The sequence below is a fragment of the Fragaria vesca genome, unplaced genomic scaffold, assembly GCF_000184155.1.
Source record: "Fragaria vesca subsp. vesca unplaced genomic scaffold, FraVesHawaii_1.0 scf0512888, whole genome shotgun sequence".
NCBI lineage: Eukaryota > Viridiplantae > Streptophyta > Magnoliopsida > Rosales > Rosaceae > Fragaria > Fragaria vesca.
In genome coordinates this window covers 24,237-37,591 of record NW_004443345.1, presented here as the reverse complement: position 1 = coordinate 37,591, position 13,355 = coordinate 24,237, and the positions used below count along the sequence as shown (strand labels likewise).

Sequence of the window (13,355 nt, the reverse complement as noted above, 5' to 3'; positions counted from 1 at the left end):
AGGTGTAAGTGACCTCGGTTAACAATTTTAGCAACAGGTGGATATGCTTTAAGGATTGAAAATGGGGCTGGGATTGGTTCTAGATTGTAGTGGAACTGCACAAGTTTGATACCCCCATAATGTTAGTAAACATAAATTTGAAGAAGAATTGGAATAACTCCCTAAGGATTCATTCCCTTTTCCCATTTGTTCTAAGTCAGAGATTGAAGGATGGGTAGGGCTCCATGTCATTATAGTCAGCATTCGTGATTACTGATGGAGGAAAGGGATGATGCGAGCATCATCAATAAAAGTTGGTGCCTATTCCAATACTTGACCCGTATGTTCAGGTTTCTAGGACGTCGTTTGTCTTGGTGGCGTATTGTGACAACGGTTGATTCTTTCGGCTCTAGCGTGGTGTGTCGTGGCAGCTGTTGCGTGGGTGTAGTAGTGCGTTAAGGGGTTTGAGTGCAAACTTCTTTTGTTGGGCCTCAGGCTGACTTTTCTCTTGCCTCTTGGCTTACACTTTAGTTAATTTTTTAAATAACTCCATATGTTTTTTACAGAGCAATACTTGTTAATACGTTGCTAGTGTAATTTTTTTTTTTTTTTTCATAATATAAAACTCTATTAGAAGATTATAAGGATTATATAAAGTACAAGAGCCACAAAGAAACCGCAGGATCGCTAGTGAGTATTGCTTGTCTATTTACTATGGTTTTTCATAGCTATCGACTTGTTTTCTTTTAGCGAGCGCTAGATATGTAATTTTAAGGACACTAAATATGTAATGACAGATTTACCCCTATGTATCACAATGGGATCTTCCCCACCTCTTATCTGTCTTGCTAATGCTAGCTTGATAACAAGGGATATGTAATGTCTATTTTAGATTTTAGCTTAAGTAATGAGAACTATCTCTCCATTTTTCAAAAATAAATAGATTAACAAAGATTATCCATGTGCTAAAAAAATGTGTATCTTCCAAGGGAGTTCTAGAAATTTCCTAGTAGAACGAGCAAGTTAATATCAATAATTATATGTGGATGACGCACCTATCCCTTAATCAACACTACAACGTTGAGATGAAAGTTAATTTATAGCAAAAGTTAACTCATCAACAAAGACGGTTCCAAACCAGCAATATTTAAAGACAGGGCTACAATTTTATTTTATTTGTATTTTTTTTTGATAAAAAGAGGGCTGCAATTAAGTGAAATTTTAGGGTAATGAATTCCACACTACCCATTTTACAATCCACACTTTATGTTTTTCTTTTTAGTAATTTAAATTTTGTCCTTAGTGATTTGAACTTTTTTCTTGTATGAGTATGTTAACTAAAAATGGAAACAGAGAGTGTGGATTACCATTTCACTTTCCAAATTTGAGTAAGGATAGGGTGTGTTAATGCATGTCGACATGTATCAACTCTGTCCTAAAGTTGTAAAATGAGTCATAAAGTTAGTAATATTAGTCCTCAAAGTTGTAATATGAGTCATTAAAGTTATAAAAATTTAGTTATCATGTGTTCTTAAAGTGGTAATCGAGTCCTCAAAGTTTCATCAACTTTTCTTTTTCACTTTGAGGACTCAATTATCACTTTAAGCACACATTTTACCACTTTAACAAACATATGAGGACTAATGTTATAATTATGTTTTTTACAACTTTAAGGACTAATATTACTACTTTGAGGACTCATGTTACAAATTTATGACATAATTGATGTATGACATGTATTAACTCATTGTAAAATTTTCTCCTAAAATTTATTACAAGTCACTGCTAAATGAACAAATACAATTAGACTCATATAATAAACAAGCATTTTTTTTTGTTCTATTCTTTTTTTTCTGCCAAGTTGAGATGAAAGTTATTTTATAGCAAAAGTTTGGCGAGAGAACACTTTCCGAACCTAATTTCTAAGTGCACTATACATGCACTTGTTCGATAAGTACAGAAGTGGTCAGATCCTTGAGCATGCCATGCTGAGTAGTGTAACCATCTTCATACTTGTAAACAACATCCATAACACATGCAAAATTAAGAATTCGAGTCAGCAGTGGCCTTGAAACATCATTAGGAACCAGGAACGATTCGCTTATCTCCTTCCATGCGTCACTTACTTTACTACGCAATTCGATTATTGTTTCTTCTTCTGTGGCTCCAAATTCTTTCATGTAGCACTCCACAGCTGATGCAACATGTCCTCTCTTTTGCTCAAACTACAAATGAAGACACATAAGTACGACATGATCAAGATTAAAATGCAGAGATTGAAATTGTTGGCGTGAGTCACGCACCCTTATGGTGCTACGAATGTACATATTATATTAGTAATATTAGTTTCCTAATAGGTTACTATGTATTTTTCCTAATAGGTTACTATGTCTCATGTATATTAACCATATTCTTAGGGATGAATGAATTATCAAAAAAATCCCTATCATTTCTGTTCTTTGTGACTTGGTATCAAAGTCGAGATCCTCTCGAACTCGGTTTGATTTTTTCCGCTGTGAATTCAGTTTTTTTGTTGATTTGGTTGGCGTGGTTCGTTTGGTCAAGTTGGTGATTTGGTATCTCTGTTGGTCCCTTTGTAAATTGATTTGTAATTTCTACAAATCAATTGGTCCCTTCTGTTGGTTTTTCTATTAGTCTTGGTTGGTTTCTTGCGAAGCAGTTAGTTTCATCCTTAATCATTAGTTTGTCCTATCTTTAATATTGAGACAGTCTGCACATATTGGAGGTTATTTGGGTTTGCTACAAAGTTGTAGGTTTCCCGGAAAAAAAAAAAATTAAAGTAGAAGAAGAAAGATGGTGGACTTGAAGATTATCGATGGTTCAGAATCTAACGTTACTTCCAACAAATCTGGTTGGAGAGGAAGCAATAACATTGAAGGACATGGAGGTCGTGTTGGTCCAAGCGACAAAGCGGCAATCTGATTGGTGCAAGAACCTGATTTCAGTGGCATTAAAGGGCAAGATCCTTCAACAGGTAATATTTCCTTGACTAAGGAAACTCGAGGTAAATTTGGTGTTGCTTTACATATTTCTAACTTTACTGGTGGAGATACATGAATTATTGATTCCGGTGCGTCAGACCATATGACGTATGATAAATCTTTCTTTGTGTCTATGTCTTATCCTCCTATTTCTCATTTCTCTAATGCAAATGGTGCATCTTTTCCAGTCTTAGGTATTGGGTCTATCCAGGTAACACCATCTATTTTTTTACATGATGTCCTTTATGTACCCTCATTGTCTCATCATCTATTATCAGTATCTCAGTTGAGTTCACAAAATAAGTGTTCTGTGACCTTTTATCCAATGTATGTTGTTTTTTAGAATTTGTGCAGTCGGGTGATCATTGGCAAGGGAGACCTGAGGGGGAGACTGTTTCATTTAGATTGCATGTACGCATGACAAGCACAAGCACCAGAACAACCTTTGGCCCTGACATTGAGTTTTGACGGTTGAGTGAGTTATGGCTGTGGCACAGGTGTTTAGGACATCCATCTTTTGGGGTAATGAAAAAGTCCATGCCTTCTTTGTTTTTTGGAGTGAGTCTAGTTTGCATTGTAAAACCTGTGCTTTGGCTAAGAGTCATAGGTCTAGCTATCCTTCGAGTTTTCATTCTAGTAGTTCTCCGTTTGAGTTAATCCATTCTGATGTATAGGGTCCTTCTAAAAATTCTACTCTTTCTAGAATGCGATACTTTGTGTTATTCATTGATAACTTTACTCGATTATCTTGGGTAGTTTTGCTTAAGTCAAGAGCATATGTTTTCTCTGCCTTTACAGCATTTCATAACCTTGTTCATACTCAATATGATGCTCATATTAAGGTCTTTCGTGCCGATAATGGGGGGGGAGTTTGTCAATCATTTTTTTCGTGAGTATTTCCAACACCACGGCATAATCCATCAAACTTCATGTCCATAGACATATGAGCAAAATGGGGTGTTTGAACAGAAAAATCGTCACCTTCTGGATATGGCTCGGTCTCTTTTGCTAAGTGTTAATATGCCGAAGTACCTTTGGGGAGAAGTTGTTTTATGTGCTTCTCATCTTATTAATTGCCTTCCCTCTGCCCCTCCTTAAGGTCGTGTCCCACTTCAGGTCTTGTCTAACTATGTTTCTATCCCTTCAACTAATAGTCTTCATGCTCGTGTCTTTGGTTGTGTTGCTTATGTTCATCTCTATAAAAATCAAAGGTCAAAATTGGATGCTAGGGCTCTTAAGTGTGTATTTGTTGGGTATGAATCTCATCAGATAGGCTACAAATGTTATCATCCTCAGTCCCAGAGGTTTTATGTCACCATGGATGTTACTTTCAGTGAAGTTGTATGTTATTTCTTGCCTCCTGTAACTCCTCGTTAGGGGAAGAGGTTTAATTATTATGAAGATTTGTTTGTTGGACAGAATAGGAGTGTGACACCAAAAGTCACAAGGGTGGAATGTGTAGCAATAGAGCTTGAAAAGAATGACAAAATTTCACCAAATGGTCAGCCCAACTCTACAGATCAGTCATCCGAGGTAGAAACAGAAAACAGTGGAATCAGTGACGCACCGTATCAATCTGACTGTCCGGTTAGAGAAGAATCTTTGGGTAGTGCTTTACCCAACGGTCAATTAGATCCAGAACAATCCGACCGATCGGCTAAGGAAGTGATTTCAGACGCTGAATCTAATGATGTGTTGCAGTCTTCTAGCGGTATTTTAAACAGCACTTCTGTCTCTCCCTCTTCTTCATTGGTTTCACAAGCTGAATCACACCCGAGGTATGTCCTAATCCTTGTTTTTCTAATAGTTTTTTGTGTCAAATAATGTTCCAACCAAAATCTTGCCTAGTCGTTCAACCCATGGTCAGCCTCCAAAACATTATGAACCTACTCTAACTGTTGAGGCTAAATATCTAGTTGCTAATTATGTGTCTACCCATAGGTTGTCTAAACCATATGTAGCCTTTGTGAATCAATTATCTTCTGTGTCTCTTCCTAGTAAAGTGCAGGATGCTATGAAGGATGAAAAGTGGATGCAGGCAATGAAAGTTGAGATGGATGCTCTTGAGAAGAATCATACATGGGAGTTAATGATATTGCCACCAGGGAAGAAGACAATTGATTTTCGATGGGTGTATACTATGAAATATAATTCTGATGGTTCCGTAGATAGGTACAAGGCAAGGTTAGTAGCAAAAGGCTACACTCAGAAGTATGGGGTAGATTATGATGAGACTTTTGCGCCTATGGCTAAAATAAACACAATTCGGGTACTTCTTTCGTTAGTAGCTAACATTGATTGGCAGCTGCAGCAGTTTGATGTTAAAAATGCGTTCTTGCATGGTGATTTGCATGAAGAAGTTTATATGGATTTGCCTTCTGGGTACAGTACTTCTACCGGAGAACAGATGGTGTGTAAGTTGAAGAAATCTCTCTATGGTCTGAAGCAATCTCCCAGAGCTTGGTTTGGACGGTTTAGCAAGTTTATGAAAAGAATTGGATACCATCAGAGCAACTCAGATCATACTTTGTGTCTTTAACATCGGTGTGGTAAGGTGATGATAGCCTTAATTATTTATGTAGATGAAATGGTTGTGACAGGTGATGATAGTGAGGAGATACAGAGGTTACAAGTACAATTGTCTTTTGAATTTGAGATGAATGATTTGGGTAGTTTAAAGTACTTCTTGGGAATTGAAGTTGCTCGTGGAAAAAATTGCATTGTTTTGAGTCAAAGAAAGTATATTCTAGACTTGTTAGCAGAAACATGTATGCTTAACTGCAAACCTGCTGATACTCCTATTGAGCAGAACCATCGGTTAGTAGAGTATTTAGATAAGGTTCCTACGAATAAAGCAAGATATCAAAGGTTAGTTGGTCGGTTGATTTATTTGTCTCACACTAGACCATACTTAGCCTATGTGGTTAGTGTCACACCCCGGTTCTTAAGTTATTTTACGGTTATTTACTTTGGTATCATTTTGGTCTTTTACCGTTTTAAGTAACCGTTTACTATTTTAAGACTCCAAAAGTTGACTTTTTCTTCCGTTTGGAATTTGAGAAAACTTCATTCATGAAAGTCGTAGACGACATTAATACGAGTTCGTAGACATGCTATGCGTTAAATTTGGAGTTTGCATGACAAAGTTATCAATTAAAAGGGTAAACATTAGTTGGTAAGGGGTAAATTTTTATTGGGTTTTATTTTGTGGGTGTTTTAAGTGTTGGACCAAGTGTGGAGAAGCCCAACACCCACATTCTCTTTCTCTCTCTCTTCTCTCTCTCTCCCGAGCCTTCCCCGAGCTCTCTCTCCCGTCGAAAACTTTCCCAGCATCGTCCGCCGCCGTCCGGCCACCAAAGACCGCCGCACCGGCCCCAAACGGTCGACCGTTGACCCAGCTCTCTTCTTGGACTGGTGGGAGCCACCCTAGCGCCGCCGTGAGGGAGGAAGAGCTCTTGGAAGCTCCGGCTGCGTGGTGGAGTCCCGACGCCAGAACTCGCTCCTCCGGCCACCATCTCCGGTGATTTTAGTCCCATTTGGAAGTGATCTTCATGTGTAACATTTCCCTAGAAGGTAATGATCCAATTCGAAGTGTGTAGGAGGATTTTCGGGCTAGGGTTTGAATCGGGGGATTTTTGAATGTTTTGATTTGATTACCCTAGTTAAGCTTAGAATTTGACTAAGTGCTAGTTATGAAAGTTGTTGTGCTTGATGAGAGGATTATTCTGTTAAATTTTAGGAGGCAATGGACGCCACCGGAGTACGGTTGCCGGCGGAGCAGGCGGCGGCGCCGCCACTTGGACGTTGTTTTTCAGGTTTTGGGTTTGTTATAATGAGAGGAGTCTAATGAAGTATAGTTTGGAATTTTTGGAGGAGTTTTAATAAGGTTTGGGATTTTTAAAAGATTAAGGATTTTGCCGGTTATTAGAATGAAAATCCGGCCGTTGGATTTCCTTGGTATTTATTATAGAATGTTAGAATTGATGAATTAAGGTTGTGGTGGAGTTTGGTGTGAATCCAGCGAGTTTAACCCTATTAAGAGTAGTGGGTTCAACGGAAGAGAGTTAGATGTTTTTATTCACATATTTATTTTCTGAAATTGAATTTTGGTCCTAAGTATGGTTATTGTGCCAGGATATGAGAGGACCTCGCTTGAGTGGCGATGCGGGTTTCGTCAGGCTTAGGCATAAATCTGCGAGTGGACATTTTTGGTTTTGAATTAATATGCATGCATAATTTTATAAGTTGCCCATTATATTTTCCAAGCTTAAATTGTAATTTCGGCTTAGGTAATGGTTTTTGAATTTATTTGATTTTGATGCATTGATTAATCTTTGCCATGATTTATGGAATTTATTTGAGATTGACATATTGGTTATATTTTCGATAATGAACTTATGGATTTGAGCTTGGGTTAGAGATTTGGTATTTGAGTTTTGATATTTTTTATGATTTCCGGATTTGAGATTATATCCAGATTTGCATATCGCCTGGTTTTCAAAAGATGATAATTATTTAAGTTAATTATTTCTTTGTGCATTTTAACGTGTGGGACACGTCGTTGAATTTAATTAATTTTTTTGCTCTTTGAATTCTTTGAGTACGGTTGGGAATCGTACTTATGCTTTAATTATGAGTTTTGGGGAAACTCACATGGATATATGTGTCTTTATTTATGTCATACTTGTCGGATAATATATTACTAATGCTAGCATATTGTTCCACCTTTCGAGGCGATCTGGCTTCCACGTTTTAAGTGGGGTTACTCAAGCCCTTTCCGCTTTCGGGTGATGTGATGTAGTCGACGACATCACGCAAGCCCTACACCCTCTCTGTTATCATAACTTGAAGGTGTAGGGAGTATGGGAGTACTTTTGCTTGGGAGGCACCCGAGGCTGGGAGGCTCACTTGTATAGCTATAGCTGCTTCTTATTTAATATTTATTGTCTTGACTAGCGAGGCTAGTCCATTTTTTCGATATTTCATTTTACAAAGATCTAAATATACTTTTAATGTTGTTCTTGACTAGCGGGGCTAGTCCATTATTTTGGGATTTTCTTTATGAAGGTTTTATCAACACTTGCATGCCACAGATTTCTTGATTACTGGAAAATGGGAAAGTAATTAAGTTGGGTTAGTTATTCTGCGATCAGTTACTTGATTATTTTTCGTCCACTCACTCTAACGTTTTTAAATTACTTTCCCCTAGGTCCTTTGGTTTTAAATACCCAGTTTGCAGGCTAAGCTTAATTGAGGTTGACCGTACATGGAGTCGAGGCATAGTCAGAGGCTGCTTCCGCTTATTCTCTATTCATTGTTTTTCTTTCATTATAGATATGCTCTGATAACCATTTGAGATAGTTATTTGTTAATTAAGGCTTGTTGTATTTTTGGGAGATGTGTTGAACTTGAGGAGCATGAAGGCTCCAGGTGTTGAGGCTGGTTTGTTTGTTTATAGAAGTGTAAGTTGGATTTTTCAGGTAAGGGTTGTCCATTTTCAAGGTAGATTATGCCGAATTTTCGGTAAATTTTCCTTGGAAGTGGCCCCCACAGGATTTACCTCGGGTTTCAATGTGAAATTCGGGGTGGGTCCTGTCAGTTGGTATCAGAGCTTAGGCTATCCGATTCCTATCACTACCTCATGTACTTGGTGATACTTAGTGTCTATAGAGTGATGGTCCGACCACGGTGGATCCATTAGCATTATATGCATCAGATGCTAGGTGTTTATTAGGTATATGAGGTAGTTGTTCTTGTCTTATTTATGAACTGTATTGTGCCATAAATGTCTTCATCTTCAAGACTATACCTCTGTACGCCGACCTCAAAGGGTATATTCCGAGTAATGGAAAGGTAAGTGATTTGCACCTTTCCTTTATGCTTTATTGTGGTTGCGAGATTCTGAGATCAATTATGAGTTGGGAAGTGGCCTGTATTTATGATGTTCCTTTGCTTTTACGTAAGGAGTTGTTGGACTATGATTAAGATGTAAGTTGAGCTCTTATGTGGGTATTAATGATAGAGAATGATTGAGAAATTTCTAAATAAGATTGGTATTGGGATAAGAGATATCATAGGGAGTTAAGTTGTCTTGCTTTGAGATAAAATGTGGAAACCCATTGCTTGAGCAAATAAATTGTGGAGATTAATTGATGTGTTATGTGGGGCTATTATGCGTATCTTTCGAAGTTTATGCATTGAGGTTTGGTTTCTGGGTCTATTTAGGGTTGGTATCTGTAATGTGGGATTGGCCCTCTTACTTATATTGTGTTTTTTTTTATGTGTAAGAGGCTTTGAAATGCAATGGTAAAGCGGATGCTTGATGGTTGTGGTTGCTTTGACTTTACGATAACAGATGTAGAATTTAGTACATGATGTCATTGGGTATTTGTGACGAGTCAAAAAATTTAATAAGTATCTACAATAATTTTCTGCTTACTCATCTAAATTGCTGGTTTACTATAAATATATAAATATGTGTTTATAGGTATAATTGTGATTCTACATATATGTGTTCTTTGTTTGATTTATTTAGTTAGGAAAATTATCCTTAGCCCATAAATTAGAACTTAGCCCAACACCATTTGACCCGACCCGAGCCCAAACTTAATAACCTTTCTTTTAGCAATCCTGTCGCAGATGGAAGAACAAGAACACGCGACATGAACTCAAACCTTTGTTTTTCCTGTTCATCGTGTTCCTCTCAACCCAGAACATTCTTGATTCGAATCCTTGATCAAACTCATCAGAAACCTTGCTAAGCCGCCCTCAAACCCAGATAATATCCTAGGAAAATCTTAAATATTAGCAGCCGACCATGCCAAGCAGGAGGTGTCAAATTCTCAGAGCTCGATCGATGTCTCCTTCAAGCTATTTTGCAGGAGCTGGAACCCTAGGAGCTAGCCTAGAGGTGGCGGGTCTAGGAGCTAAACGGGTAAGTACTCAGTTGAACAAATCGATTTTGCTTCATGTGTTCATATCTTAGGGATTAAGTTTCTAGACTCTATAAATAGTTGTTTTCAGTATTTTGGAGATAGGTCTTCTAGCAATCCTCATACTTAGAGTGAGGGAGAGATACCTTGGTGTAGGAACTCAGGTGTGATTCTATTTTGGTTTGTTTGTGAAATTGGATTGAGATCACTTTGAGACTTGTGTATGATTATTTCTTTGATTTGAAAAGTTCTCTGATTTTGTTGTTGTGAGAAGCTGTGTGTGGTAAGCATGATCATTGAATTCCTTGGTTAGCCAAATCAGTTCTCTATTGTAGAAAATCAAGTTATGCAGTGGCTGTTGTGGTTAGGATCCCAGGTTTTGGAAACTTGCCTTAAAATTTGAGATAGACTTGTATCAGCAAATTTTTTTAAAAACAAAAAAACTAGAGCTGTATCTGAAATTCGAAATTCCATAAGTAATTGTAGAAAAATCCTTCTTGTGTGATTCTAGTTCCAAATTGTTCTTTGGGATGTCTATTTCAAATGTTGTGAAGACACCATCTTTAAATTCCCAGCCAAACTATGTCGTTTTTAGCCTGAAAGTTTACTGGACAGAAAGTCAAGAAGTTATCTTGTGATATCAGAATTTTGTTGTTTTCAGTTGCACTTTTTGTTTCTTTGTAATCTTTGTTGTTATGCAATCGTAGAGGTATTGAATTTAGAATATTATGTTTGTGATTTGATTATGAAAGCAAAGGTAAAAATTAAAGGTTGAGGATGCTCAAAACTAGCTATAAGATTTAGAACTACTTTTATTGCTTCTTTGAGTAGTAGTGTGTTGTTTGAGTAGGTTCCTTTACACTAAAAGTCTATGATTTCTGTTTGTTTAACACCAAAATGTCTATAATATGTATCTAGAAGTGTAGTTCTGCATATAGTACATGGTTTTACTTTCAGATACTTTAAATAGGCTTCTAGCAGAAATTTTCCAGAAAAAAAAACTCAAAACTGAAGCTGAAGTTTGGAAATTCATAACTAATTGTAGAAAAATCGTTTTGGGGTGATTCCAACGCTCATAGTTTCTTCTGTTTGCCTGCTATAAGTCACTAGAAGACCTCGAAGTCAAATTATGAACACTTTTGTACAGTTTTCAGTCTGTTTGTAACTGGTACAGAAAATCATGTTTAAGTACAGAAATGTCACACCCCAATTTTCGAAGGATAATTTTCAAAAATTTGGGCATGATATAACTCAAAAATAAGACTCCAATACCTGCTCAACAATCCCAAACTAAACCCAAAAGCTGGAAATATATATATATCAACAAAACTCATCACTGAGTTATACATTATATCTCCTTAATTACATTAACTTCAAAAGTCTAAGAAAATAAGGACGCTCACATGCGCTTAAAAACAAACTGAATAATATACAATAAAATGTAAATCATCTAAAACCCAGCTACTATGCCTCTGCTTCAACCCTGCTGATCATTATCTACAGGTCTAACCCTTACACCATGAATTGGTGCACCGGGTTGTAAACAACAAACCCGGTAAGCTAAAAACCTCGTATGAGTAACTCTAAAAAATAATTCAATCCAACATCACATAAGATAAACCGGTAATTCCTGCTTTAGAACTTAGTTCAGGAATCCCCTAAAACAAGAATAATCAAAAGAGAGTAAATAAGAAAACACAATAATTTCCAAAACAATCAAAATCATAAGTGAATCCTGCAAAAAGGATAGTTCAGAAATTTAATTGACAACAAATAAGAACAATGTTAAAACCACATTTTCAACACTTTTACAAATAACATATACCCATGAGTCCCAGATATTAATAAATACCTCTAATGACCTACAACAACAATTTGTGTACCCATGGGTCCCAGATACCATAAGGTATCTCCTATGATCTACACCGACAGACGGACTAGAGCTCTATTCCTAACCGCAACCAATCACCCGGCCAAAGGCTTGGAACCCGGTTTGACTGTCCAATAACAAATCACAAAATAAAAATAGCATCATAACCGTAACTAATCACCTGATTAAAGGCTTAGAACCCAGTTTAACTATTTACACAACATTTCACATAAGAGTAGAATCATCATAACCGTAAGCAATCACCCGATTAAAGGCTTGGAACCCGGTTTGATTATCTAAACCACAAATCACAATATAATAAAATCAACGTCAACAACCCAATAGCACATCTAAAATTATATCATTCCACATAGATATATTTATATGCACAAACCTAGATATCCCCATAAGAATCATGCATCTATCAATAACCAAAAACATTATGACCACATGAATCCTTAAAAATAATCATATAATAGGAAAACTTGTTTTAACTTACCTATGAGCCGTTGGCGATCAAGCTCATATATTTTAAAACAACAAAAAAAACATAATTTTTAAATTATAATCATCATCAAAATTATTATCAAAAATCAATCATCATAATAATTATCATCATCATCATCCTCATAATCAAAATCAATCATCATAATAATTATCATCATCATCATCCTCATCAACAAAATCAATCATCATAATAATTATCATCATAAACAATTGGTTCCAAGTGAACCTTGGTGAGATGTTACTCACCTCGATATCCCGCTGCGTTTCCACAAAACACAATAGCCAAGCTAAACCACAATCTCACAAATCACTTAAAATTACACAATTAAAAACCGTAATAAAAACACAAGAAGGATCAAAGTACCCTTAACTTAAAGGTTGCCCCAAAGAAGGGCAATCCTTCCTCCAAGACCTCCCAAGGTCATTAGACACTTAACAACAACCATACTACCTCCGAGATCAAACTTTCTAAGTTTCCGACCTAACGAACACCATGAACAACTTAGCACTTAAGATGCAAAAACCTAATCAACACTTAGCCTTCACACACAATCAACACACTAGCAACTACAAGGACTAGTTAACACAGCAACCAAAGCTCTCACACTGCCCGGACGTACTCCCACGCGTCACCACAGGCGGCGGCGGCGAGTGAGCCCCAAGCGCCACCCCCAACTTCAAAATTTGGGGAAACTCTCAACATGAAACTTGTAGATTGAAGCATGGAGAGCAACTTTAATACCTGAGGTTTTAACCAATTCGGCCGGGATCGGCCGAAAAAAGCCCCGAACACCACACCGAAACCAAACTTCCAAATCTGCATAACCGGGGTTCAAACACTCAAAAACCTGATTCAATCTATGCCTAGTCATAACCAGAAGGAGGAGAGGACCAAAACTCACCTATGGTTGCCCCTTGTCGCCGCCGAAAGCGCCGGTTTTTCGGCGAGACAGCAGCAGCTCGGCCGCTCCGTGGCGGCTTCTAGGCGGCGAGACGGCGAGCAAGACTGCCCTAGAAATGGAGAGGGCGTCGTCCAATTTGGTGGCCGGATGAGGGAGAACTCGA

General features: G+C 37.4%; 1 pseudogene; it reads right to left on the bottom strand.

The window, feature by feature from the left end:
- Positions 1–1,910: 1,910 nt before the first annotated feature.
- Positions 1,911–13,355, bottom strand: part of LOC101291688 — a 34,739-nt pseudogene continuing 23,294 nt past the window's right edge.